This window comes from Triturus cristatus, chromosome 5_2 (genome assembly GCF_964204655.1).
Source record: "Triturus cristatus chromosome 5_2, aTriCri1.1, whole genome shotgun sequence".
In the NCBI taxonomy this organism is placed as follows: Eukaryota; Metazoa; Chordata; class Amphibia; order Caudata; family Salamandridae; genus Triturus; species Triturus cristatus.
The window spans coordinates 641914375-641941503 of NC_140588.1; positions in this window are offsets into that span (position 1 = coordinate 641914375).

The window sequence follows — 27129 nt, forward strand, 5'->3', positions numbered from 1 at the left end:
ATCGGTCTTGGTGACTGCGTTTAGGCCCCTGTAGTCCACACAAAATCTGAGTTCCGGGGGGGTGCCGGGGGCGGCGGCCTTCGGCACCAAGACCACAGGGCTGGCCCATGGGCTGTCGGATGGCTCAATGACTCCGAGGGCGAGCATCTTGGAGACCTCCGTCTGTATGCAGGCTCGGACCCGGTCGGGCACTCTGTAGGCGCGGTGTCGCACAGGGGGGCTGTCCCCGGTATCCACGTCGTGGACGCACCAGGGGGTCACCCCGGGCGTGAGAGAGAAGAGGGCAGCGAAGGGTTGCAGCAGCTGCCGGCAGTCATGGCGCTGTTCTGGGGTCAGGGTGGTGGAGAGTTTGACGCCCTCCAGGGAGCCGTCTTGGTCCGAGGACCCCAGGGGGTCGGGTAGGGGCTCGGAGTCGCTTTCGTCCCCATCGTCGGTAGCCAGCAGCAGGCTTAGTTCGGTTCGGGCAAAGTGGGGCTTGAGCTGGTTGGCGTGTAGGACCCGGAGGGGGTTCCTTGGGGACTCCATGTCGACCAAGTAGGTGACGGGGCTCTTCTTCTCAACCACCTTGAAGGTCCCGGTCCATTTGTCCTGAAGGGCGCAGGGGTCCACGGGCGACATGACCCAGACTTGCTGGCCCGGCTCGAACTCGATGGTCGAGGCATTTTCGTCATACCAGCGTTTCATGTCTTCTTGGCTGGCTTCGAGGTTGGCTTCTGCCAGGGCCCGGAACTTCCGAGTCTGGTTCCGCAGGGTCAAGAGGTACCTGTAGACGTCGGGGGGGCATCTTGGACGTTCGCCTCCCAGCCCTCTTTGACCAGGCTGAGGGGCCCTCAGACGGGGTGCCCATACAACAGTTCGAAGGGGCTGAAGCCCAGGGATTTCTGTGGAACCTCTCGATAGGCGAACAGGAGGCATGGCAGCAGGACGTCCCATTTCCTCCTCAGGGGCTCTTCCAGACCCTTGATCATTCCTTTCAAGGTTCTGTTGAACCGCTCGACCAGTCCGTTCCCCTGGGGGTGGTAAGGGGTGGTGAACTTGTAGGTGACCCCACATTGTTGCCAGAGAGATCTCATGTATTTCGAGATGAAGTTCGTACCCCTGTCGCTCACCACTTCTCGGGGGAACCCCACCCTGGAGAAGATGCTCATCAGGGCCCGGCCCACCACTGGAGCTGTCACAGTTCGGAGGGGGATGGCCTCTGGGTATCGGGTGGCGTGGTCGACCAGTACCAGGATGAAGCGGTGGCCCAGGGCGGTTTGGGGGTCGAGGGGCCCCACGATGTCGATCCCTACCCGTTCGAACGGGGTGTGGACGGCTGGAAATGGTTGGAGGGGGGCCTTGACTCAACCCCCAGTCTTCCCACTGGCTTGGCAGGTCTGGCAGGACCGGCAGTGGTGGTCCACGTCTCTCCGCATTCGGGGCCAATAAAAATGGGTCACCAAGCGGCTGTAGGTCTTGTCTCGCCCAAGGTGTCCGGCGAGGGGCACGTCATGCGCCAGGTTCAGGAGGAACTCTCGGAATCGGAGGGGAACCACCAACACACGGCCAGCTCCTTGTTCGGCGACTTTCTGTTCGCTATATAACAAGTCATTGTCCCAATAGATCCAGTGGGTTCCCGTGGGGTTCCCCGTGGCCTGGGCGGCCGCTTGCTGTCGGGCCCCCTCGAGGGACGGGCAGGCCTTCTGTTCTTGTTGGAACTGTTCGCGGGTGGGGTCCCCGTCGTGGCGCCACTGGGCCAGCTCGGGGATCTCGCTGAGGGAGGCGGCCTCGTCGGGGGAAAGTTCGGATGGCCCGGCCTCATCGTCAGGCTCCTCCGTGTCGGAGGAGGGTGGCAGTTCTGGACCCGCAGGCTCGACGGGGGCCGCTGCAGCGGCTGGTTGGGCGGTCATGGACCGGGTGGTGGCGCAGGCCCATTCGGGCAGCCCTAGCGTCCCCAGATGCTCTCGGCGCTCCACCTGGGCCCAGGGGGAGCTCTCCAGGTCGTTCCCCAGGAGGCAGTCCACTGGAGCGTCGTCGCGGACAGTTACTTTCAGGGTGCCTGACACTCCTCCCCACTCGAAGGGGATCCGGGCCATCCGGCACATGCTTTCGGTGTTGTCCGCGGGCCGGACAGGGCATAGGACATGCGGCAGGATCTGTTCGGGGGTCACCAGGTGGCAGCGGACAGCGGTCACACTGGCCCCAGTGTCACGGAGGGCTTCGGCCCGTTGCCCATTGATGGTGACCCACTGCTGGTACTTCTGGGTGTTGCTCAGGATAGGGGCTCGGGGCACCATTTCTCGGGTGCCCAGGCATACGAGTGACATGGCAGCCGGTTCCCACTCGGGGGACCCGACGTCGTGCTTTTCCTCCTCTTCTTCTCCTTCCCCCAGGGCTGCGGCGGCTATTTGTCGGGGAGGGGGCCCAGCGGTCCCGTTTCGTCGGTTCACGGGGCAGGCCGGGTCGCTCGCATAGTGGCCTGTCTGTTGGCAGCCGAAGCAGGTCATGGGGGTCCCCCTATGGCCCAGTGTCGGGGACGTGTGGTTGGCGGCTTGGCCTCGTGGTGGGCTTCTGGGCGGCCCGGCCGGGAATTCTCGACTGCGGTGGGACCCTCCTCCTCCGCCCCGCTGGCGAGGAGGTCCCGTGGTTCTCCGTTGGTAGTCCCCCACGGGGTTCCGGGGGACCCGGGTGTTGACCCATCAGTCGGCTTCGGCGGCGAGCTTCCGGGGCTCGGTCAGTTTGCTGTCAAGGAGGTGTTGCCTTAGTTCGACAAAGCAGTTGTTGGCGAGGTGCTCCCAGACAATGAGGTCGAACAGTTCGTTGTACGAGGTGACCTTGCTCCCTCTTATCCACCCTTCAAAGGCTCTGCTGAAGAAGTCCACGTATTCGACCCATGTGGTACCGGGGAGCTTCTTGCAGTCCCGGAAGCGCTGCCGGTACATCTCGGCTGATAGTCTGTAGCGGGTGAGGAGGGCCTCTTTCATGTGGTCGTACAAGGTCATCACCGCGTCGGGGAGTTGCAGCAGGGTATCCCGGCCCTCGCTGAGGAACCTCCCCCATAGGCCGGCACCCCAATCCTTCCGGGGTACCCGATGGGAGGTCATGGCTACCTCGTATGCTCGGAACCATTGCTGGATGTCGTCGTTTTTATAGTACTCCTTGACGACATCCTTGGGGATATGAACCTTTGGCTCGGCCAGTGGCAGAGCGTCCCGTGATCCGGGGGCGCTGGTCTCCCCCGTTTTGGATTTCAGTTCGAGTTCCTTGAGGCCCCTCTCTTGCACGAGGGTTAGCCGTTTCTCTTCTAGTTCTCGATGTCGTTTCTTTTCTTCGATTTCCTCTTGCAGCCGTAATTGCTCCAAGGCCAACTTTTTCTCTGCCAGCAGGAGTTCACCGTCCAGCCGGAGTCGTGCGAGTTCCAATTCGTGTGTCCGGACCCTCTCCCGTTCTCGCATTTCTTCGTGGGATAGGCCGGCTTCCGGGATGCTTCGTCCCCCCTCTGCCGGGGTCATGGTCGGCGGCAGGTTTTCGTCCCGGGCCGAGGTCCCTTCGTCTTGGGGTGGAGTGGCCTCGGATTCTGCCCAGGCTTTCAGGGCATTCTGCATTTCTTCCTTGGTGCCCAATCCTGTGGTTGGGATCCCTTTGTCCTTGCAGAATTGTTTCAATTCTTTGTGGGTGTATTCTTCCAACCTTTCTTGCTGGAAGGTTGCGGCCACGGTTGTTTCTTGGCTGTTCATGGTTCTCTTTCTTTTTCCGTCTGGTTAGGCAGCGGGTGCGTTACTTGCCTGTACGATTGCATCTGGCTCGGATCCCGTTGCTGGCCACCAAATGTTGGAGGGAGGACCACCGGGGAGTCAGGGGGGCCCCTCTGGGGCACCTTCCTACCGCAAGGTTATAGCCGAGCGCCGCTGAGAAGCCTCCTATGATCGTACTAGGTCCATTAACACCACCACACAGGACTCCGTATCAGTTGCTTATCTAGGTACTTTATCAATAGTAGTATATTTGAAATGTTTACAGGGGGATCGAGAGATCCAGAAAGAGTCTCAATGTCTTTGTAGGGACAGGGTAGCGGGACAGTCTTAGTACCAGCCTGGTACGGGGACGCTCTGCGCCAGACCTTGCGTTAGGCCGAAGGTGGCTCCGGAGATCGGAGCGGCAGGCGCTGGTCTCAAAGCAGCTCGGACGTGGAGAGCGGCGACGGTGTCTGCAAGACTCGGGTGGTAGTTCCGCTTGTGTCGAGCCGTGACACAGAAAGCAGGGCTCCGGTGGAAGGTCCGCTTCGGTCGAGCCGCGACGAGGTCAGCTGGGCTCTGGTGGCAAGTTCAACAAGGTCGGACCGCGACAGCGTCAGCAGGGCCCCAAAGGTCCGTGAAGGTCTTTAAGCACGGTGGAGCCGCGACGTAGTCAGCAGGGCTCAGAGCGTGGTTCCAGGATGAGTCTTTCTCCGTAGGGTCAGCCGCGATCCGATCAGCAGGGCTCTTGACTCCGGGATACAACTGCTGTCCTGTTGAAGTGTCGCCCCAGATATAGGTCTGGAACCCTTTGATGTCCGGACCCTTGCGCCCGGGGGGGGCGGAGAGGCCAGGTCGGGAGCGGCCAGATGCTCAGCGAGAGAGGCGCCAGGCCCAGGAGAGCTGGGGGGCGATCGCATCTAGGTGTGGGAGGACGGTTGGGGGTCCCATCGATACTGCCCTCCGCCAGGAGAGGGGAAGTGTTCACGTGGTACCCCCTGGCCAGTTGTTGGTGCCTTGATGTCGGGGCTTTGCTGGGGCCGAGGCCGGGTTGAGCGGGGTCACGTAGGCTGGTGCACAGAGTCACGTACAATCCAAAATGGAGGAGCCCCGAGGTGCAGGGGACCTCGTGCGGCTTGGCGAGGGGGAACAGGACCACGCCACGAGGCCGGCTCCAACACAGACAATATAGTAAAGCACTGTATTGTTTGTTTAATGTACAATCCGGGAAAGGGAACCCCAACTCCAGCAGGTCACTTTGCTCCTCCGACATATCCATTTGAGGTGTTGCAAAGCGATTACATTCATATGGAGCGATGCAACAACCTCAAATATGTTCTGATGGTAGAATGCGCTTTTTCAAGGTGGATAGAAGCATATTCTCTAAAAGATAACACAGCTTTATCCACAGCTAAAATTCTACTGAAAGAATTCTTCCCCAGGTTTGGTTTGCCGCGCATTGTCTGGAGTGACAATGGGAGCGAATTTGTTGGCCAAGTCATGCAAAAAGTTTGTGCAGGTCTTGGTATCAAGCAAAAGTTCCACGCGGCAAATCATCCGCAGTCAGCGGGTTTAGTAGAATGTTACAACGGAACCTTGAAGTTAAAGTTAGCAAAGGTTCAAGCAAGTACAGGACTCAATTGGCCCGATGCTTTGCCGTTAGCTCTGCTATCCACCAGAACTGCAGTACACTCTCGTTTGGGACTTAGCCCATACGAAGTGGTGTTTGGCCGTCCGGCTAACGTATGGGGAATCCCTCGTCCTAAGAAATACTCAGACTATCCATATCCAATGTTGATTGACTCTCTGCATGACCTTACGACTAAATTGCGTGTTTTTCATCAACAGGTTCAGAGTGCTCTGCCGGAGGCTTCCACAGACCCAGGTCACTCCATCCGACCAGGTGACTGGGTATGTGTGAAGAATTTCCAGAGGTCCAGCAATTTAGAGCCCAGATGGCGGGAGCCCCGGATGGTCTTGCTGACCACGAGAACAGCAGTTAAAGTCAAAGGAAAGAAAAATTGGATTCACGTTGTGCATTGCAAGAAAGTGCCTTTGCCTTTGCCTTTTGATCAGTGGGTTCGCAGAGGTATCGGTGATTGTGAAAGTGAAAGAACTCCACGATTCGTGCCTTTTAGTGATGCACACCTGAATGGGACACGGTCTGAGAAAGAGGACAACGACATTTTACAGGAAGCAATTACATCACATCTTCGCTTGGATACAACTGAACCACGAACATTGTTTCAAGATCAGAATGTTCCGGGGAAAGAACAATACAATTTAAGACCCAGACCAAAGAACATTTAAGACTCTTCTCCCTTGTGTAGTATTCTGTCCCGGTTGCAGGGTCACGGTAGGAGTCTAAGTCACGACCTGAGTAGTGGCAATAGGACTGCAGGATCTTCAGTGTCGTAGGACGGTAGAGCATCGTGACTTCAGTGATTGAGGAAGATTGCCGTGAGCATCCATTAGTAAGATGGAAACTACACTAGGTAATAAAGAAAGAAAAGATGAAATGAAGAAAGCATCCTGTAAAATAATGTACAGTCGTTTCAGCATAACTTTATGTGTTATTATATCATTATGTATTGTTTTGGCGTTTATTAGTAAGATAATTTATGCTTTGCAGCCAAAAGATGCCTCCCCTTCTTCTTCTTCTTTGCCTTCTTCTACTATCTCTCCTCTTTCATACTCTTCCTTCACATGAACTCGTCAGAAGAACTGATTACTATAACAATTCCTTTATCCAACTATTACATCAGCACCAATTAGTGGTTAATACAACTAATTGTTGGGTGTGTGGTCTTATGCCACATACCACAGAAAAAGGAATGCCATATCTAGTTCTCCCTTTTTCTTATGAGGGTTCTGCTTGGGCTTGCTTCGTCATTTTCTCCAATGCTTATCAAAGCAAATTCAGACGATCTGTTAGTTCACATATTAATTATACGGATTTTAGTCATAGTTCTTTGATTAAGGGTATGGTAGCTATGGCTAAAATCATGGAAAACAGTAAAATCTCCATTGACGAAAGAAAAGCATACACTAATTGGAACGTCACCCAATATATGTCTAGTCTTAGTAGTAAAGTTTGAAAAGGAAAGTCCTCACCGATTTGGACTATACCACATCAGGGTAACTTCTGCTTACAGATAAATGATCGCTCTTCTGACACTATACAAAGGAATAACTGCTCCTATGCGTACGTTTATTCCTCTCAAAACCCGCCTCCTCTAGTGCCGTCTCAAGGCACCTATTTCATCTGTTATAATAGAGCTTATATTTGGTTACCAACGGGTTTCTCTGGTACTTGTTATATAGCCTTTCTTCTTCCCCCTACTTACACTGCTTCCGCAAATCATTACCGAACCCGATACGGCAGAGGGATTATTGATTCAAAGGACACAGCAGGACAAGAGGGAGGAGATTTCATTAAAGGTTTTCTTCCCTTCTGGGGTCCAATGGCTAACAGCAGAAATATAAGGCAATTAGTCCGTGTCGTAGAGACTACAATAGACATCACTGTAGGAGCATTAAGTAACATCACGGCAGAACTACAGGCGGATCGTCTTATGACCTTACAAAATCGAGTTGCCTTAGACTTTGTTCTTGCCGATCGTGCTGGAGTATGCAAATTGATCGGGTCAAGTTGCTGTATTCTCATACCTAAGGACGCTCCGACAGTATACCAAGCTATCTCCAAGCTGCACATAATCTCCGAGTCTATTCATCAGGACGGAGGAGATTGGTCTTTAACGGAATGGTTTTGGGGACTACTGTCTAAATGGGGTTGGAAAGCATTGACATTTCGTGGTATAATTCTGACCATTATTTTCTCCTGTTGCCTTGTATGCACTGTGGTCCCGCAATCTGTGATCTTTGTGCTACTATGTGCATCCCATAACCCAAACCACAAGTAACAGAAAACATAAGAATGATGTTACAGCAACAGCTCGATGACCTCATGGCTATTGACGTGGACTCAGATTAACATGAGTCTATCTTGCCTGAGTTCTGGCAAAAGGAGGGTCTGAGGAACTTCGATTTCCGATCACGATCGTATCGCCCCGCCATTTTGTGGCCCGCCGCCATTTTGTGTTGCCATCACTCAGGCAGCACGGCGAACGAAGTCTATTCTGCTTTTTCTGTAGCCTGGTGTCGAAATACGCCCTCAGCCTCTATTTGCAAAGCTGGTGTTAGAACTAGCCGAGTACACTAATCCCTGTCTGGCTTTTCTAATCCCTGTCTCAACTATCTGTTGGCTCACACTATTCTTTCCTGACCTTATCTTATCGACTGGCCTTCACTGTCTCCTGCTAGCATTCTCTTGTTTCACAACTGTCCTCCAACACACACAAACGTATCTCACCACCTGCAAGTTAGTTATGAATCTGTTAATGTATTAGCTTGAGGGTGGGATGACAAACACAGTTGGAGGAGAGGTCTCTTCGAGTTATCTGACACTTCTGTTTTCAAACCTTTCTTATTGGTTCCACCTTGTTTTCCAACTTTCCTTATTGGCTCTTTCTTGTATGCTCTGGGAGGGTATTTTATTAATAATTGTGTCATTGTATGGTATTTAACTTGATGTCGCCACAGAGTGAAGTGGCAGTCTCCTGAGAACCTACTTTGTGTACTTCTAGGATAACTGTACTAGCTGCAGCTAAATAAATCTGATTTTCTAACGCCAACAGAGTGTCCTGTGTCTCTGTGTGGCGAAGCAGGAGAACTCCGGAGACTTTGGGCGTACCCTGCGCCGCCAGGCCCAAAAGGTTCTGCTTCTTCATTACCCTTTCGCGTATCAGAAGCCAGTGCAGCAGTTTAAGTGTTGGTTTAGCTGACATTCTGACTGAGGTGCCCGTGAGAAGCCGTGCTGCATCATTCTGGATCTGTTGGAGTTTGTTAAATGTGGTTTCCCGTGCACCCAGGAAGATAGCGTTACTATAGTCCAATCTGGACAGGATCATTCCTTGGATCAGCAGCTTCCTAGAGGGCTGCGGAAGAATTGGCAGAACTTTCCGAGCCGATCGGAGGAGGCCAAAACAGGCTCCTGGCAATTTTTTTGCTTGGGTCTTGAATGAAAGATCCTGTTCCATCCAGACCCCCAGGCTTTTGATCCCATTTTTGGGGAGGGGGGCTCCCCCAGACAGGTGGGCCAGATGTTCGGAGGCGGTGTGGACTCTTTATGCCCTAATAGCATAATTTCGGTCTTAGACCCATTCAGTTTTAGAGAGGATTCACACATCCAGGTATAAATTTTTGATAGGCAGGAGTGAAGGGTGTCCGGGCACTGGGCAAGTTGGGATAAGGAGACGACCAGTTGGGTGTCGTCAGCGTAGCTCACGATTTTGATTCCGAACGGGGCAACCACCTCCTCCAGTGGGGCCATGTACACATTAAATAATGTGGGGCTTAAGGATGAGCCTTGTGGTACCCCACACTGGAGGGGAATTGCCATTGACCGTGAGTTACTCTCCCAGACCTGGAAGGTGCGGTTGCTAAGGAATGAAGTAAGCCAGGACAAGGCTGTCCCTGCCACACCTATGTCTGTCAGTCGCTGAATTAGGACCTGATGATTAACAGTGTCGAAGGCTGCACTTAGGTCCAGGAGGATCACTGCCACTGATCCTCCTGTGTCCAAAATGCATCTGGCCTCCTCAATGACTGCCAAAAGGGCGGTGTCTGTACCCTGTCCAGGGCGAAAGCCAGTTTGTGAGTTCCGAAGAAGGCCATTGGACTCTAGGAAATGGGAGAGTTTTTGATTAACCAGTCTTTCTGTGACCTTGCTAAGTCCAGGGAGTAGTGAAATTGGCCTATAATTGGCCAATTCTGCCGGGTCTAGGAGAGGCTTTTTAAGAAGAGCTTTCACAATAGCTCTCTTCCAGCCAGGTGGAACCACTCCCTGCGAAAGCGAGGCATTAATAAGTTCAGTAACAGGTATAGAAATGGTGGTTGCAATCTGCTTCAGGATCCGCATGGGTACCGGATCGCTAGGAGAACCGCTTTTGATGTCGGCTAGAGTTTTGAGTACCTCGTCCACTGACACTGGACCAAAGGCATTGAGCTGAATGGCGGGTGTTGCTAGCCGACTGCTTATATCTATTCCATGATCGACTCGGGCAGGGTGGCTAAGATGTTATGAATTTTGGCGTCAAAGTAGTTCGCCAATTTGTTGCATTTGGCCCCTGAGATGTCTTGAGCCAGAGGGGGTTCAGGCACCTTGAGCAGTTTCTTGATGATTAGGAAAGTTTCTCTAGAGGAATTAGAAGAATTTTTAATTCTTTCGTCGAAGAATTGTCTCTTGGTGCTGCGCAGGGCAGCCTTATATGCTCTCATGGCGGTGCGATACTCATCTTTGCTGGATCCCGCCCAGTCTTTCCTCCAGGAGCGCTCCAGCTTCTTACACCCTTTTCTTAGGAGTTTCAGCTCGGGCGTGTACCAGCGGGCAGAGTCAGCTCTCTTCTCCTTTTTATGAATAATTTTCTTGGGGAGAATAGAGTGAAGTGAGTTGGTAAGCCAGTTTTCAAAGTTCGTATCTGCAACCACAGGGTCAAGAACTGAAGGGGGGTGAGAATGTTCTAGATTGGAGATCCAATTCTCAACAGAGAGTTTGGACCAGACCCTATCCATGACACGCGTATTGGGGGGTTGTGGTGGGACGGCCACGACTTGCCAGAAAAAAGGGATCAGGAAGTGGTCTGTCCACGGGAGAGGATAGGGTGGTCTAGCTTTCAATGCATGAGCGTTGGTGAAAATCCGGTAGAGCAAATGTCCTTTGTAATGTGTCGCCCCTGTATTGACCAGTCCCAACTCATAGGATGTAAGGTCGAGGTCAGTCACCACCAAGTCCAGAGGGTCATTAAAATGGAGATTGAGATCTCCCAAAATCATGAAATTAGGAGTATAGGATGCCAGTACAGTGACAGTTTCCATCAGGGCACTAACAAAATGGTTAGGGCAACCTGGTGGATGGTATACAAGTAGGCCAGAGAGGGAGACTGTAGGTGATATTTGTAAAGAGAAATAACAGCTCTCACAGTCTGCGATGCCACTATCTTTTGCCCTACATACAAATTCATCCCTATATAATATTGCCAGACCGCCTCCTATACCAACGGGCCTATTCTGAAAGTGGATTAGGAATCCTTGGGGGAGAGCACGTACAATATCGGCCTCAGAATTGAGTGTCAGCCACGTCTCTGTGAGAAACAGTATATCTAACTTGTGGTTCTGGAATAGGAAGTTAATCTCTAGGGAGTGTTTCGGGAGGGATCTACAGTTCAGGAGGGCCATTTGGAGGGAGTACTGTTCATTAAAAGGGGGGGGTCAGCTGCATAAGTCGCAGTTGAGGAATACCTTTTCTCCTTTATGTATATAAGGGCAGTTCGTATTTTTAGAGGATCTGTGTAGCAGGAGGTCTCTTCGTGTATAGCTAAAGCGTCCCCCTATCGAATCGGGCATAGGTTCTGGCCCTAGGCCCGGCTGGGCCCGGACGGGCCCAGACGGGCTTGCCTTTGGCGCGCCTTCGGCGTGGCCTCACTTCCCTCACTAATGGCGGCAAAAAGAATTGGTCAGACCCGCGGCAGCATTCACATCGGCTGTGCGGTGTAAGATCGGCGATTCTAGAGGAGGGGGGAGTGCTCAGGGCAATGTGGAATCACAGGTAAAAATAACAGTTTTAATTATAAATGCTTTAAAAAATTTGAGCGTTTCTCCCGGCTTTCGCCTCAGGAGCTGTCTGTTTGGCTGCACTCACTAACATGCACTCACTAACCCATCAACCAACTGACTCATCCACTCACTCATCCACACAGATTGTCATACACACCCTCACTCACCCACACGGACACTCAGACAATCACACAGGTACTCAGACAGCCAATCACTCAGTCATACAGCCAGTAACATGCCCACTCACACACCCATATGGCCATAGAGATACCAACTGACAGACTGATACAGACATTCACTCAACCAGTCACTCACCCACACATTCACTGAGACATCTAACCTTTCACTTTTAAGTTAGTTAAGCACCCACTGAATCATCTATACAGGCACTTATACAGCCACTGAATCACCAATACATTTTGGTATCTATATTTAACACTCATAAACTTTTTATAAACACTCAAAGTCAATGTTAATATCATCAGTGTTGTAATTTGAGGTGTAATCAGTGATATCAGTGATTTCACTGACTATGTCGGAGTCTTTGCTCCCCCTGCCCAGTTTCACCTTGAAGGCTCTGCTCTTAGCGCTAGTTTGAGCTTCAGATAGGTGTTCGAGGCTCTCCTATACCCGCTGGCTCCAGCCTGCACCTCATCCCTGGTGGTCTAGTGGAAGAGCACTCTGCTCTCCTGCTATTCCACTCTGTTCTGTGTCTTTTTGTCTCGTTTTTCTGCTTTTCATCCTTTTGCCGTATTATTCTTTTTTCTCTTTGCCTTTTTATTCTGTTGCCTCTTTTCATTTATTTCTACTCTGCCTATTTCTCATTCTGCCTCTTCCCTCCCCATTCCCTCTTCCCATGCTCCCTGCCGCTGCTGACCCCGTGGCACCTCCCCCAGTGTGTCGTTTCTACTCCTGCCTCCCAGCTGACAGCCCTCCCCAACCCCTACTTAATGGCAGCTGCTGCCTGGCCGCACAGCAGATGAGAGCAGCGGAGTGCTGCTGGTGTGTCAAAGGCAAATCCATCTGTGCCTGTCCGCGACTCGACCGTAGCCAAAGACCCCGGTCCCCCAAGCCTCTGCCGCTACAACCCCAGCAGTCTCCACACACTCAACCCCAAACGCAACAACAACTGCCAGCTGTTGATGCTGAGCAACACCCAGGGTCGAATCTCCTGCTGACACTACCACCGCACCTTTAAACACCTCCCGACCCAGGCAGCCAGCCCCAACTCACCGGACACACGCCACTTAACTGCATCCTCCACAAAGTATGTTCCCTGCACAGAAATGCCTTGGAAATCTGGGACCTCCTCAACACTCACTTGACTGACGTAGCCTCCCTCACAGAGACCAGGACCAGCGCCAGCTTCGGACCTGACATCGCAATTGCCATCCCGACATATACAAAATCCTGAGGAAAGACCTCCCCAACTACCAGAGGATGGCCTCACCATCGTCTACAAAATCTACCTCCGACACACAACCACCAACACGGACGACGCCTCACCCCTCATGGAACACTTCCACTTCCAGATCCAGCCCAACCCCAGAATGACTTCATACTAATCAGAGACCTGCAATTCCACCTGGACAAACACAGTGATCCCACAGCTCTCCTGGAGAACATCACCCACATAGGACTGATGCAAATTGTCTCCATCCCCACTCACACATCAGGGCACCCACTTGACCCCATATTCGCCGGAGGAAATAACATTCGCTTCAGCCACACCAAGGAACAGCTCTGGACAGACCACCACTGCATCCATTTCTCCTTCTCGAAACCCATCGCACACAAAAACTGGAACAAAGTCTCTGAAGATCACCTCACCTCTGCCCTCAACTGCACCCCTCCCCCAACTAAGACAGACACCAACACAGTGGCAAGCAACCTCTACCAACGCTCTTGCCCCCCTCCAGAACACCACAAGACGACACAACTAAAAAGCCAACTGGTTCACCACGGACCTCCACGAATCCACGCGCTTGTGCCGATTAATGGAAAGACGTTGAGAAACAGCAAAACCCTGCAAGCACACTCCGCCTATAAAGCAGGCACACAACCAGCTCATCATTTCAACAAAGACACAATTCATCCAAGACAGAATCCTCTGCAACGCCCACAATTCCAAGGAGCTCTTTGCCATCATAAAAAGAATTTATCAGACTCAAGCGCAAAACAATAGACGTCCCTCCCTCCCAAGGCCTTTGCTGCAAACTCAGCTCCTTCTTTCACCTCATGATCGAGATGCTCTACAAAAACTTTGATGACCAAGACCATGGCACCACCTTAACTTCCATCCCCTGCGACGCCACCCAACAGACCCTTCTCACCTGGACTCACCACAGAAGACACCGTTAAGACAATGTAGAGTATCCATTCCAGAGCACCAACTGACCCCTGCCTGCTGCACATCTTCCAAAGGTCCACCACTCCATTGCACCCGAGCTATGCCAAACTATCAACTGCTCCCTCGAGACCGCCACATTCCTCGATGACTTGAAATGCACCAAAGTCAACCCCCTCCTTAAAAAGCCCTTCGCAGACCCGATGGATCTCAAGAACTTCAAGCCCATCCCACTGCCCCCTTTTGCCGCCAAAGTCATCGAGAAGGCTATCAACATCCAGCTAGCACACTTCATTGAAAAAAGCAATCTGGATTCCGCAGCAACCACAGCACGGCCTCCGCCCTCATAACCAAGGCCACACAGCAGCCCTAATCCTCCTGGACCCATCAGCAGCTTTCAACACCATCTCCCACCACACACTAGCCACCAGGCTTCATGATGCTGGCATCTGAGGAACAGCCTTATACTGGATTCGATCTTTCCTCTCAGGCAGAACACAGAGAATAAGACTTCCACCCTTCCTCTCAGAACCAACAGAGATGAGATATGGAGTACCCCAAGGATCCTTTCTCAGCCCCACATTCTTCAACATCTACATGACGGGGGTGCAACCCTGAGCTTGGTGTGCTTTGCCTCTACCAAGCTGCTGTGGTCTTCAGTGGTAGGGAGCCAGGGGTGTCACCTGACATTGAAGCAGTGGGCCGGCTGACTCAGCTGGGAAGTGGTGTTCCCCCCTGCTACTGCGGATGGACACACAGATTGGACGAGAGGTGAGCAGCCTCCGACTGCGTAGCATCCTGTGGGGGATGGTCTGCCCAGAAGAGGCTGGAATGCCTGCGACCAAGGGAGGTGGCCAGAGATGCAGCAGAGGCCTGTGGCACTAGAGACAGTGGGTGAGAGCTCACAGGCCATCCCAGGGGCATTTAAAAACAAATCAGGCTCACATTGGGGTCCACCTGATGCTTGGCTGCATGGGTCTTGCCTTTCCATAACAGCTCTTACTGTCCAGCTCCGGGCCTGGACAGACCTTTTGATTTTGCAGCCCCCGGTCCTGCAGGGAAAGTGGTCTGCTGCAGCCCCTGACGTTGCCTTGGACAAGACCCAGAAATAGACAGTGTGAACTTCAGTTTAAGCACGGGAAGGGGTTGTGGCAGTGCCAATGAGGGGGCAACCAGTGTTTCCAGTGGTGGGGAAGGGCCATATCTGAGGGCGCAACACACTGGCCCACACTGACTAAGTAACCTGCATACAAGGGCCCTGGCAGATGCCCTGACTGTTGGAACCCAATTAAGAGTTGGCATAGAGCTCAGTGTGTAGGACTTTATTTCTCCATAGAGTCCAGATAGAGTGCCAGATGTAGTGCTGGCAGTTGCCTCCACATCAGCACCTTTGGTGTGGGCCCAGGAGGACATATTGCTGACCTTTGCGGGCTCAGAGGGGTATGGGGAGATTTGGGGTGTTGACCGATCTGCGAGAAACTCAACAAGCCCCAGGGAAAACCTGGAACATCCACCGACAGGCAGCTGTGATTACCCCAGTGGGTTTGGTACTCTTCCTATGACCTTCCGCCTCACCCTCTTGCCTGCCACACAAGGTGACGGATGGAAAAGGACTATACAGGTCCCACTAAACCAAGCTAGACAATTTCACAATCCATAAGAGCCAGGACCCTGCGGAAAGCTCTCTGGACCTGCTGAGGTCCCTCACCCAGCTGACACATCATGGCAGCCATAAGAGGACTGCATGCTTAACTGGAACACGGATAGACTGTGTAACAACTGAGGTCTTGCTCATCAGAGCAGACCTCCGTAATAGGGACACTCGAGTCAAAGGTGTAGAAGCCACAGCAGTGGGTCTTCAAACCAACACAGCAGTTCTCAAGAAGCAAGTTAGTGAACTCATATAACTATGTATGTATTAAACCCCAGAGGGGAGCTGCAGAGGCTGATCTTCTGAGACTATTTGATATCTCTGGAAGCAGTGGTATCAATTTTGTTTTCCTATTCATGCATGGGATGGGTGGTAGGTGGATTGCTTGGGCCATAGTCCTGGGTTGGTGTGACAGGCACTCTGCAGAGTTGGGGAGGCAGGCAGTTCGAGGTCCGTCTTGCAGCAAGGCAGGGAGAGGGGTCTTGTTTTTCGAAGCTCTAATGGATAGTTTTATAGGTATCACAAAGAAGTAGGGAGGTGGTGAGAGGCAACTTTTACACTCAGTCTCCTTTTTAACTTGTTGAAAAAGATGGCATCTAGATCCATACACCACATGGAGTGACGGAGCAGAGCTATGCGTGGGACCTCCACACCAGACTCCATCTCCTGATGCCCTTGCCAGTAGAGGGAAGGAAATACAGCTGCACTCCTCCATCGGAGTATGGCTAACACAAAGACCATTCCCACACTGAGGCTAATGTCCTGGAATGTCAATGGCTTGGGGGACAAACTAAAACATGGGATAGTGCTTTAATACATTAAACACCTTCTACAGATGTAGACCTAGTAGGCGACTCCTGCAAAACTCTACATTGATGGGTCTATATATCAGTGGTTAATGGTGGGTTCACCTCAGGGTTTATCGGTGTGGGGAAACTTTTGAGGAAATAGCTCCCTGTTAGTGTGGGGCGGACCCGGACTGATACACAGGGCAGATATGCAGCACATGAGAGGAAATAGTGGGAATATTCTGTGTGTATTTGTCCCACCAGTGCTACATACCATCGCCTTCCCAGACCTGAGCAAATTACTACAGGATTTGCCGGATGAGGAGCGTTTGATAGGAGGGACTTTAACAAGGCACTGTGCGACCATAGGGATCATTACCACCCAGGGTGTCCACCACATCGCCACTCTCGCTTGTCAGATTTCCTGTCTGCCTTGGGGCTAACTGATGTATGGCAAGCTCACATTCAGAATACACAGCAATACACATTCCATTCCGGAGCACACAATAGCCTTTCCTAGATCAATTTCATCTTTACCTTAGCTGACCGAGTCCCCAATTGACAAGAGGTGCTCTACTTGGCGAGAGGGATCTCAAATCACTCCCAAATATGGGCAGACTTCAGCTTAGGTACACCGCAAACTGCACCGTGCACTCAAAGGACTATTTTGCTAAACCCCTGGTATTCAAAAATCCCTAACATAAGGAAAGGAATGCTACATGCTACTGAACACTATTTTAAGGAGAATGAATCATCAGTCTAGTCCGAACGAATTCTCTGAGAAGCCTTAAAAAAGTGATCAAGGGACAGGCGCTCTCGATTGGGCACAAAAGGGATAAGAGGTTACAATAGAGGTGCTGCAAAGTGAGATATAAAACATAGAGGCTGATCTGGTGAGCGATCATACTGAAACCACTAAACACATTCTGGACCTTAAGATGCAGGAATACAGAGACTTAGTGACAGAGGCTGCAAAGGCTGGACATTTGGCGATATAACACACAATCTGTTTCCTTTCCTTCCATAACAGATTTATGATGGTTGGCTGCTCATTACCCAGATGAATGATGTCCTTGTGTAGTGTTTGTCTTTGTCAAACCTTTCCCCAAGTTCCCCTTTCCATCTATTATTCAAAAACCCCTAATCCTTTTCCCTCGGGCTGTGTGATTTACTGAGGTGTGGCTTAATTTACATCATCAACGGATCCCACACTTGGTGGGGCAGTTGTTGTGAACGCAATACAAACTCAGTGCAGGATCTTCAGTTTTACTCCTATTACTGAAACAATACTCTACACTTGCCCCATTTACCCACCCACACATGAACGTGGTTGATACTTGAGGTATAGAAGAACATAATTTGCCAGTATCATCATTCAAGCATAGTGTGTTTTGTGTTGTGATAATTGATTAACCAACAATAACCAAGTCCTCCAGACTTTAAGTCCTCCACCTAACAAATCACAATGCAAGACTAAGAGTCACTTTTGTTTCCTTGAAATACTAGCTCACCGACCATTGCTCTGACTAACTTAATATTGATTCTTGTTTTATATTCAGCATCAGGTATTCTTTGATGTGTGATAGTCCGGTTGTCTCAAGTGTTTGCACAGCTAATAATACATAACACACTAACTCTGTTGTTTACATTTCCTTTTAGTTACCTGTGATGAATAATCCTTCTGATTAAAATCCTGCAGTTGGAATTCAGCCAGGTGGGACTGGAACCTGATTTCTGATTCTCGACCTGTTAGTGCACTAGCCTGCTACTCCTACCACCATAGCACCTTGGGAAACCCTGCAGCCCGCTCTTCTTCTATTCAGTACGAGAACAATAGTTTGTTGTTCTACTAAGTTGTTGTAGGAAATATTCGCAATCCCCCACACCCCCTTTAGTGGTCAATACAGTTGCAGACTGCAGAGACCAGGAGGGTAGTAGAGCAAATATGCCACATAGGCATATCACATACCCAATTGATGTTATACACTATCTGCAAATTTTTAAAATACGTTGCACTAAAATGCAGCTCTAAAAAGTGAAACACAGCCAAAGACCTTGATTAGACATTAGGGGCATAAATAAAGATACTTAAGCATACATTTTCAAGTCAAACAAAAAACCCACCCCTTCCACTCACCACCAAAAACAACTGGACCAACCCTCTTCCCAAATAAATAAAATATCCCCATCCCCAACCATTGTCCGTGATAAGGAAAGTCCAGAAACCCTGATCATGAATCCAGCATCCCCAGTCCCCACCATCTCCTCGCACAACAATAAACAAGTCCCACCGACTCAAATAAAAGTTTAAAAAGGGGCAAAGGGAACTAGACAAGATGCAGGATCTCCTTGAGGTGCCAGTCCATTATTTTATGCCGGGTCTCCATGCGCTCAAGCCTTGATAGACCACGGCACAGTAGGGTGTGATCTGACACTGAGATGGGGACAGCAGTGTGTGGTCTTGGATGGCAGGCAGCTGCCTGCAGACTGCGGCGCCAATGTTTTGTTTGGGAAGCTGGAGGTGCTGGGGCCTGGCTGGGGCCCTGGGCCACTGCCTGCTCCTCTTCCTGGGCCACCAGCCACTGGAATTTGGCCTCTAGTGCCTCCAGCTACTGCTGTGACATCCGCACTGCTGCATCTGGTCTCTCTGGTGACCAGGAGCATCTAGGAAGACAAAAAGACAAATTGTAAACAATGCTCTGTCACACTGTGCCAAAAACGTGTTTACAATTATGTAGTGGGTGGCACAGTAGCAGAATATTGAAGGTAGAAGTCCCTAGGGACATTAGATTTGATGTGATTAATGTCACAGCCTCCATTACCCACTCATAAAACTAAAGGCATAAACTACGGCCTCAGTGGGTTCAACAAACCTGGGACTAAAACAGCAACAGTCAGGCCCACTAGCTGAGTTGAGTTGGACTAAACAGTGAAAGGAGTGAGGGTGCATGTAGCGAGGAAATGACCCCATCAAATAGGTTCAGGGACTGAATTCTGGTTCGCAACGGCACGGGGTGACCAGGGGCGTAACTCTCTGAAAGGAATTAGAGCAGAATAAACGCAGCAACGCACCAGTTTGATAAAACTGCTATATTTTTTGTGTTGAAGGAATTCATAGTAAAGTGCTTATTTGGTTTGGGTGCTTCACGAACTAGGCCCATTTACTGATGAATGGTTTGTTTAAGCTACAGTAATGACTCTGACATGATGGACGGCGAATTAGAATTTTCTTTTAGCATCTCTGGTCCAACCTTTTCATTTGCATAATTTTCATAGGAGATCAGTCCACTACAAACTGTCCAAAGTTATCAGACATTTGTCTCACTCTCTGAGAGGTTTGGGAAGCCTGTTCCTTGTTGGGCCAATGTATTTATATTTTATCTTAAGAGCTGGTCATACAAGCTGTCAACAAGTATTTCCAAACAAGAATCCTTGTGTTGCTATGTGCATGTTAATTTTGTTATCACCTCAGTCCAATTTAACCTTTAACACCCTCAGCTATAACCTACATCCTTTTGAGAAAGTAGACGATGGGAAAAGTGATGTACTGCAACTCAGTCAGTGAAAGGATGAAGGACTGGGACATAGCTTTGGCACGTTCATCACAGACTATCCCATCCACAGAAGTTAATCACATTACATTATCCACTCAATATTGCATTATTCTTCTAGTGATCTAAATCTTCATCCTTGACTTTGATATGCACCAGTTAAGAAAACTGGTCATCATTACTCAATCAATCCATCCATCCAAACATAGCTCCGAACAAACCTTTCACCAGCATTACCCAGCCATTAATCCTTGCTTTCACCCATTCCATTCACCCACCCTGCTTTGCCTTAAGCTACCCAAGTATACCTTAGTTTCGGCAATTCTATACCCAGCCATGCAGATTGGTTCATATCATCATCACCCATCATTCCTTTCACGCATGTATCCTTGTACTCATATATTACATACTACATTTATGAACCTTTGCCTGCTGAGTTGCAGATAGAAAAGGACATAACTACTCAACTCCCATTGTATCTGCTGAAGTGTGGTGTTGTTCATGAATCAGTCAACATCCTTGCTGTGATTTGTCAATATTTGTCAATAAGTAAGCAATATGACTTACCACTGCCTGTCCCTGCTGCCACTGGTTCGACTCCCTCACTTGTGCATCTTCTCCACTAGCGCCACCGTCCCCGGCACTGGTGGTCTCTGTGGCTAGAACAAACATTACACATTTATATTTTAGTTGCTAGACATGCCTCCCCTGTTTTGTATAGGAAAATATAACCACAAAACAAAACATCACTACATTTTGGTTACAGTTTCTTAATCTTCAATCAAAATCATCACTTTGGGTATTTTGTTGGTTGGCAGTCATTGAAAAGCCAAATAACACCTTTTTGCAATTGTGGAGGGGCAGTGCTTTAATGAATCTTAGTTATTGAACAGCAATGAAGTAGTTCAATAATTGCTCAATGAAGGAGATATGGTGTCAGTAGGCAAATGCAATTGGGCCGTCCTCCTCATCATTCTTCCAAGTTCCAGCCATGCTGCACGTTCTTTTCATGCTTGCATACCAAGGCAAGAATAGATGCACAAAACTGGGTCGCCCACCATGACCATGGCCACTCTCTTGTATTACATTACTGTTTGAACATGAGCAAGAAAACGAAATCCTTCTCAACAAACATGCGTAGAATAACTTAACTGCATGCGATCTGCACAGTAGAGTACCTGACCTTACTGTACCACCAATCTATAAGGGGAAACAGAAAGCTTACTGAAAAAGAAAGCTAAAGACTAGTATAGATAATTTTGAAGTCAATTACAGAAACTTGAAATATAGAGAAAGTAAGTAATAAATAGGATAATGTAGGTACAAGAAGGATTTAGTAAACAGATCAAAGTGGAGTTGAGAAAAAATTAGAAGACAGGCACAGTAAAAAGAAAAAAAAGTCTATATAGTTAGTGGTAAAAAAAGGATCAGGAAAGGGAAATAAATATTAATAACAGGAGGACTTACGTGCCCAGCAGAGTCACCTATGCTCATGGAGGCAACTCCAGCCCCCTCACCCACCTGCATCTCAGTGTTGGTACTCGCTGCCCTATCCCTTTTGCCCCTGGATGCTGATGTAAGAAATAAACAAAATAACATTTTTATAAAAAAAGTGGTTCAGTTAATCTACCCCAAAATGTTTTGATAGGGAGAGGCAAACGCAGTAACATGTGTCCTACCATTTATAAATCAGATCTCCTCTCCTACTACTAACTTGAACCTATTCATCAATTTCCTTACCCTACCCTATTCCAAATGTCTAAACTACATTGGAACCACTAATAGGTTGCAACAATTGTGCTTTGCTCCTAATCTCATTTTGAATCGTTCAACCTTTGATGGTTCACATTAGTCTGAACTTTTTTTTTCAATGCATACATGCTGATCATGCATAGAGGCTAGTTACTTAATACTTTCTACACATCACTGGGAAATCACTTGCGGTTGGTAGTTGGGACTGTACGAGCTACAAAAAATAATGGCACAGACAACTGAAAGAAGAATGCGCTAGCTTAGCTTGTAATACACCACTATCTCAGTGACAGCACAGAGTAGTCTCTGCATGATTTCTTAAATAAACAGTTCAAGTGAACGCCAACGACACAAGCAGGATTAGCTGGGGTCGCCAAGCACATGTTTACATTAGGATGATCATATAATATTTGTAACATAAACTTAACTTACCTGAGTGTGAACAGCATGCTTGCTAAATTAGCACAGATAGAATATAACAAATAAATAATTATTACTTACCAAGCACAGCAACCTCCAAGCCCAATAGGTCAAGGAGTTTCTGGTCCCGGTCCAAGATGTCTGCCCATTAGAGCATCAGCTGTTGTTGGGTGCACTTGATGCCCAAACAGCGGCAAATATCCCAGAGTACCCTCTCCCAGTGTTGCTTCCACTCCCAGAGGGCGTAGCCACTACCACGCCTGCTGCCAGGGTGGAGGGGAGGTAGTGCTGCATGTAAAACAACCAGTGCTGCCACCTCCACCTTGGTGAAAAGTGTGCAGGGATATACTCTTTCTCTGTGCAGCCTACCACAAGGTAGGCAGGAGCAGCTGGTGGTCACTGCTTTGCCATTGTGCTGGGTCGGGGCCAGGGAAGAGAACAAAGTAGAATAATAAAAAAGAAGGAAGGAAAGAAAAGGTACTTTAGTGAGGGGTCACAATTAATGCTGCAAGCCCATTAGTAACATTTGATTTACCAGCCCTTGGTACATGTACTGGATACCATATACTAGGGACTTACAATTCAATTAAATTCACCAATCGGCGTGAGGCCAATTGTACCATGTTTAGGGAGAGTGCACAAGCACTTTTCCACTGGTTAGCAATAAAAAATTCACAAAATCCTAATGTCAACAAAAACTACGTTCAGCAACAGAAGGGAGAAATCTAGAGGAGATCCTGAAAAAGGCCCAGACCCTACAAACACACAATTGATGTAGCATGATTTCAATGTAGTATGATTTCCATCAACCTATTGTATAGGGTCCCACATAAGGAGACAGTAAAAGACATCAGAGCTACACCATACCAACTCTTCTTGTAAGAGTGGGAACAGAACTCTGGAAGGTCTGCATCCTGCCAAGAAGAGAAGTTCTAAACCCTCTTTGAATGAATGTGCCCAATGAGTGCTGAAGAGTGTGCTGGAGGTACTCCTAAATGAATGAAAGGATGCAGAGAAAATTAGAGTAAGGTGAACCTGGAAAGGAAGACCTGAGTTGGCATTCTGTAGCCAAGGATGAATCAGGAGGTACTGGCTGCATTGCGATACCTTGCTTCTGCAATTCCCATCGGAATGTCTCAGCAAAAATATCTGCTCATAAACTGCTTTTAAATCTCTGCTTGTTTGAGGAACTCTCTCTCTACCTGGTCCATTGCATGACAAAATCAGAGGCCATAAAGGTGAGTTGAAATAATGGCACAAACTAAGAAGGATTTGTAAGTTTGATGTGAAGAAAACTCATTCTGTGTTTGTGGGTAGACAATATCAATCAATCAATCAAAGTAAGCTTTATTCGATTGTAGAAAAGCAATCATAAAAGCACAATAAAAAACAGTTGTAAAAGCAAAATTATTAATAACAAGTTCATGACAATTCCATTTCTCTGTATTTATAACATTTTCTTTAACTAAAACATTACAAAATCTAAAAGGACCCCTTATGCCAAGACTAAGATACAGGCTGTGGCACGATAAAATCAAGGTCTAACCTCCTCTGCTCCATTACTATCCTGTTACATTATTTTCCTAATTCGAAGAACTATTTTAATGTACGCAGCAATCCTCCAAGCAATGTGTACGTTTTCTAGGCATTGGAAATGAATAAGTGCTATACAACACTGTCTTAAACCAAATTCCCTTAATACACGTACAAGTAGTGCTTTTCTTTGTGTCGTCTAGAATTTACAGAAAAACATCATATGTAATGTTGTCTGAGTTGATTGGGAATCACACGGGCATGTTGGTAAATTATGCGACCAATCATTCATAGTGGGAAATGACTATAATCTATAAATGGATCCTAACCTGAATCTGAAGAGCAGCATTCTATCGAACCCACTTGTAACAAAGGACAGGTATGGCTCCATCCCTCCAGTTGAAAGTGTTAACTGATGTTTCAACACACAGGGTTTCGCAAGTTCACCTAATGCTCTCTCTTCTGCTAGAATCACAAGGCCCCTAGATTTTAATTCCTTTCTAGAGATGCCTATCAATGAACTAGGATTTGAATAAAACTCTGGGTTACCTAATAATGAAAAGAAGGACTCAACATACTTCAACCAGGGGATCCTACGGGTCCTATCAAGTCTCATTACATCCGACATAATGGATCTATTCAGTACCGTCTGTTACTTTGTCCAAATCCTCTGCCAGAGGAGTATGGGTTCCAATTTAATAAGATACGGTACATAAGCAAGACCCAATTCTTCATGGCAGGCAAAAGTCAACGTGCTTTGAGGAGCCGAAAGAATAAAGCGCTGGAAGGCATTTTCCACCAATTGTATCTGGGGTGTGTTCATAAACCCCCATACCCCTGCACCATACATGGCCACTGAAAGACATTTGGCCTTATAAATTTGTATGATCTCACCTGGTGGTTTACGCCCCAGTTTCCTACAAAAAGTGGCAAGTGCACTGGTGGTTCTCATAAATGCAAGTTTTTTCGCAGTTATGGATTTTGTCCAGGTATCATCATCATTAAATAAAATACCCAAATATGAAAAACTTGTTGTTTGTGATACCTTATTGCCTTCCAGGAAAATACCCTTTCCCTGCCCTCTGTACTTCTTATTTCCACCATTCATAATAAAGGTTTTAGAAACATTAATAGATAACCCCAGACCCTTCATAAAAACATTAAAACTGTCTAAAACCCTTTGGAAACCATTTTGCGTGAGTGCTATCAAAACTGCGTCGTCTGCATACAATAGGGTAGGTATCGGACGACCACCTACTCGTGGAAAGTCTTGACCACTCTTAAGCAGCTCATCTCCTAGTGCATTTATATACAGGTAAAAAGAAAGGGGGCCAAGACACAACCCTGCCTGACCCCCTGCCTGACAGGGAAAACTCTAGTGCACTCACCTCCCTTACCGTAATGGACCCTAGAAGCCGCCTTGCTATATAGTTGTTGTGAAAAGGCTACTATATTGGGGTCTACACCCAGCGAGACCAAAATCTCCCATCATTTGCAGTGTCTCAAAGAGTCGAGCGCCGCCGTTAAATCAATTAAGGCCATAAATAGGCGGCCCTTCTTTGCCCTTATGTGCTTCCCCATTAGCATAGACAAGTTTAAACTTTGTTCAACAGTGCCTAACCCCTCTCGGAAGCCATATTGTAAATCCGAGAGGGTGCCGGCATCCTCAGCCCACGCCTCTAGCCATTCTCAGAGAATCCGACCTATGACTTTCACCATTGAATCAAGAAGGGAGATTGGTCTATAACACCCAGGATTAGTTCTCTCCCCCTTTTTAAAAATTGGAATTATTATAGATTCTGCCCAGGACCCTGGGAATGTGGAACTTAAGCTTGCATTTGATTACCTGAGTAATGAGGGGACCCATAATTGCACATTATCTTTAAACAGATCAACTGGGACCACCCTGTTTTCGTGCCAGAGCCTTTTCCACTTCATCCAACGTTACCTGCATATAAGTAACCGGGTTTGCAGCTTGAGAAGTAGCTATTTGGCTCCTCTCAAGAACCGGAAACGAGTTATCATTATAAACTTTGGAAAAAAAGTTAACCCAATCCTCTTCCGAGATCACAATCTCAATTGACGGGCCCTGATCCACACCCAATAAAGGTGCTCTTACTGCTTTCCAAAAGGCCACATTATTTTTTTGCCTAGCGGCTGTGTGAAGGGCTTCCCAGGCCTCATCCCTTAGACAATATAGTTAGAAGCACCTGTGATGGCGATGTGCTAGAAGGTAATTATGACTGAGAATGTTTCATGTTCAACAGGATAAGTATTTTGACGTTGGCAGGGATCTTCATTTTGTTTGCGTTGTGAGTTTGAGTTTTGGCCCGCGGAAGACCCTTCAAAGGACGCCATTTCCACAATCAGTGTGAGTGCAGCTTTGTACATTCATGCACATATAGCCCCTTTGACCCTGCATTGTAGTGTGTGCTTGCACACAACCACACTACAGAGAGACATGGCAAGAGAATGCAGGTCTGGGACAGAGTTAGTTTCTGCCTTCTCCAGCAAGTGTGATAATGATTGCACACATATAAATACATTGTGTCTGCCCAGCTAACAATGCAACAGAGTAGTTGCTCAGCAACAAAGGTTTACTCATACATTTTGTATCCCAGGTTGTGGGGACCACAAACAACTTTGATTGACACCAGGGAAACTGTAATCTCAAGACACTTATAGTTTCCCAGTTGGGCCACCTAGTAAGTGCTATGTTTGGGAAAAAGTGCAAGGAGATTGTACCCCATCAGTCACTGGAGTCACTGATTGAGGGTTCACACTAGTTGTGTGATTTCTCTTGCACTACTGACTCCCCAGAGAAAACTGTATTTAATATGTTTGCCCTAATTTTGACTGCTGCCATTTAAAATATATTGTATTAAGACATGTGCTATGAATAAACACATTTCCTTCAAGTAAAAATACTTGCTAAACAAGGAACTATTCATTTCTGTTACATGCATTATAAGCTCTAAATCTCTACTACACACCACTTCACTTAGTAACTCTTCAACTGCTCTGCTTCTCTACCCCGAGGCTCAAGTGCCTCAGGTTGGTCAGGTTGGGGCCCAACATTAATGTAGGCACCAGGACACTAAGGTAAGCAGGATGATATAAGTGGATGATAATAACCCCTGGTTACCATTGAACCCTTGAAAAAGTTGCCACAGTGTACCTTGCCCTAAATGTTTCACGGTATTTGAATTTAGAGTTGAGTAATTTGGAGTAGATCTCTTTTGAAAGAGTACTGAGTTTGTTTAGTACAGCATATTATAGAAGTTGTCAACTGTTTTATGAACTACCTTTGGTGATTGCATGTGCAACAGTACATTATTAAATAGTTGACATAACAAATTCAACAATAGCCAGAGTTGTATTCCTTACTTTTCATGCAGTTTGTAGATTCACCTACAAACTAATTCTATATACATAAATATACAATAATCTTCACTTTTACAGTCCTGCTAAGAATATGTGCCTTCATGAAGATCTGCAGGCATTTATCTGGGTGTAGCACCAGAGAAAGCTGCATAGCACATTGAGCTAGTCACTAGCTGCCGGGTGACATAATTGCTGTGTTATCATGCTACAAATTGGGTTTCTAGTTGGCAGAGGTATGAACCCTGTCAATCCAGGGACCACAATCCCATTCAGGGTATCTAGGAGATAGTGTGTGCTCCACCTCTGGTAGCATGGC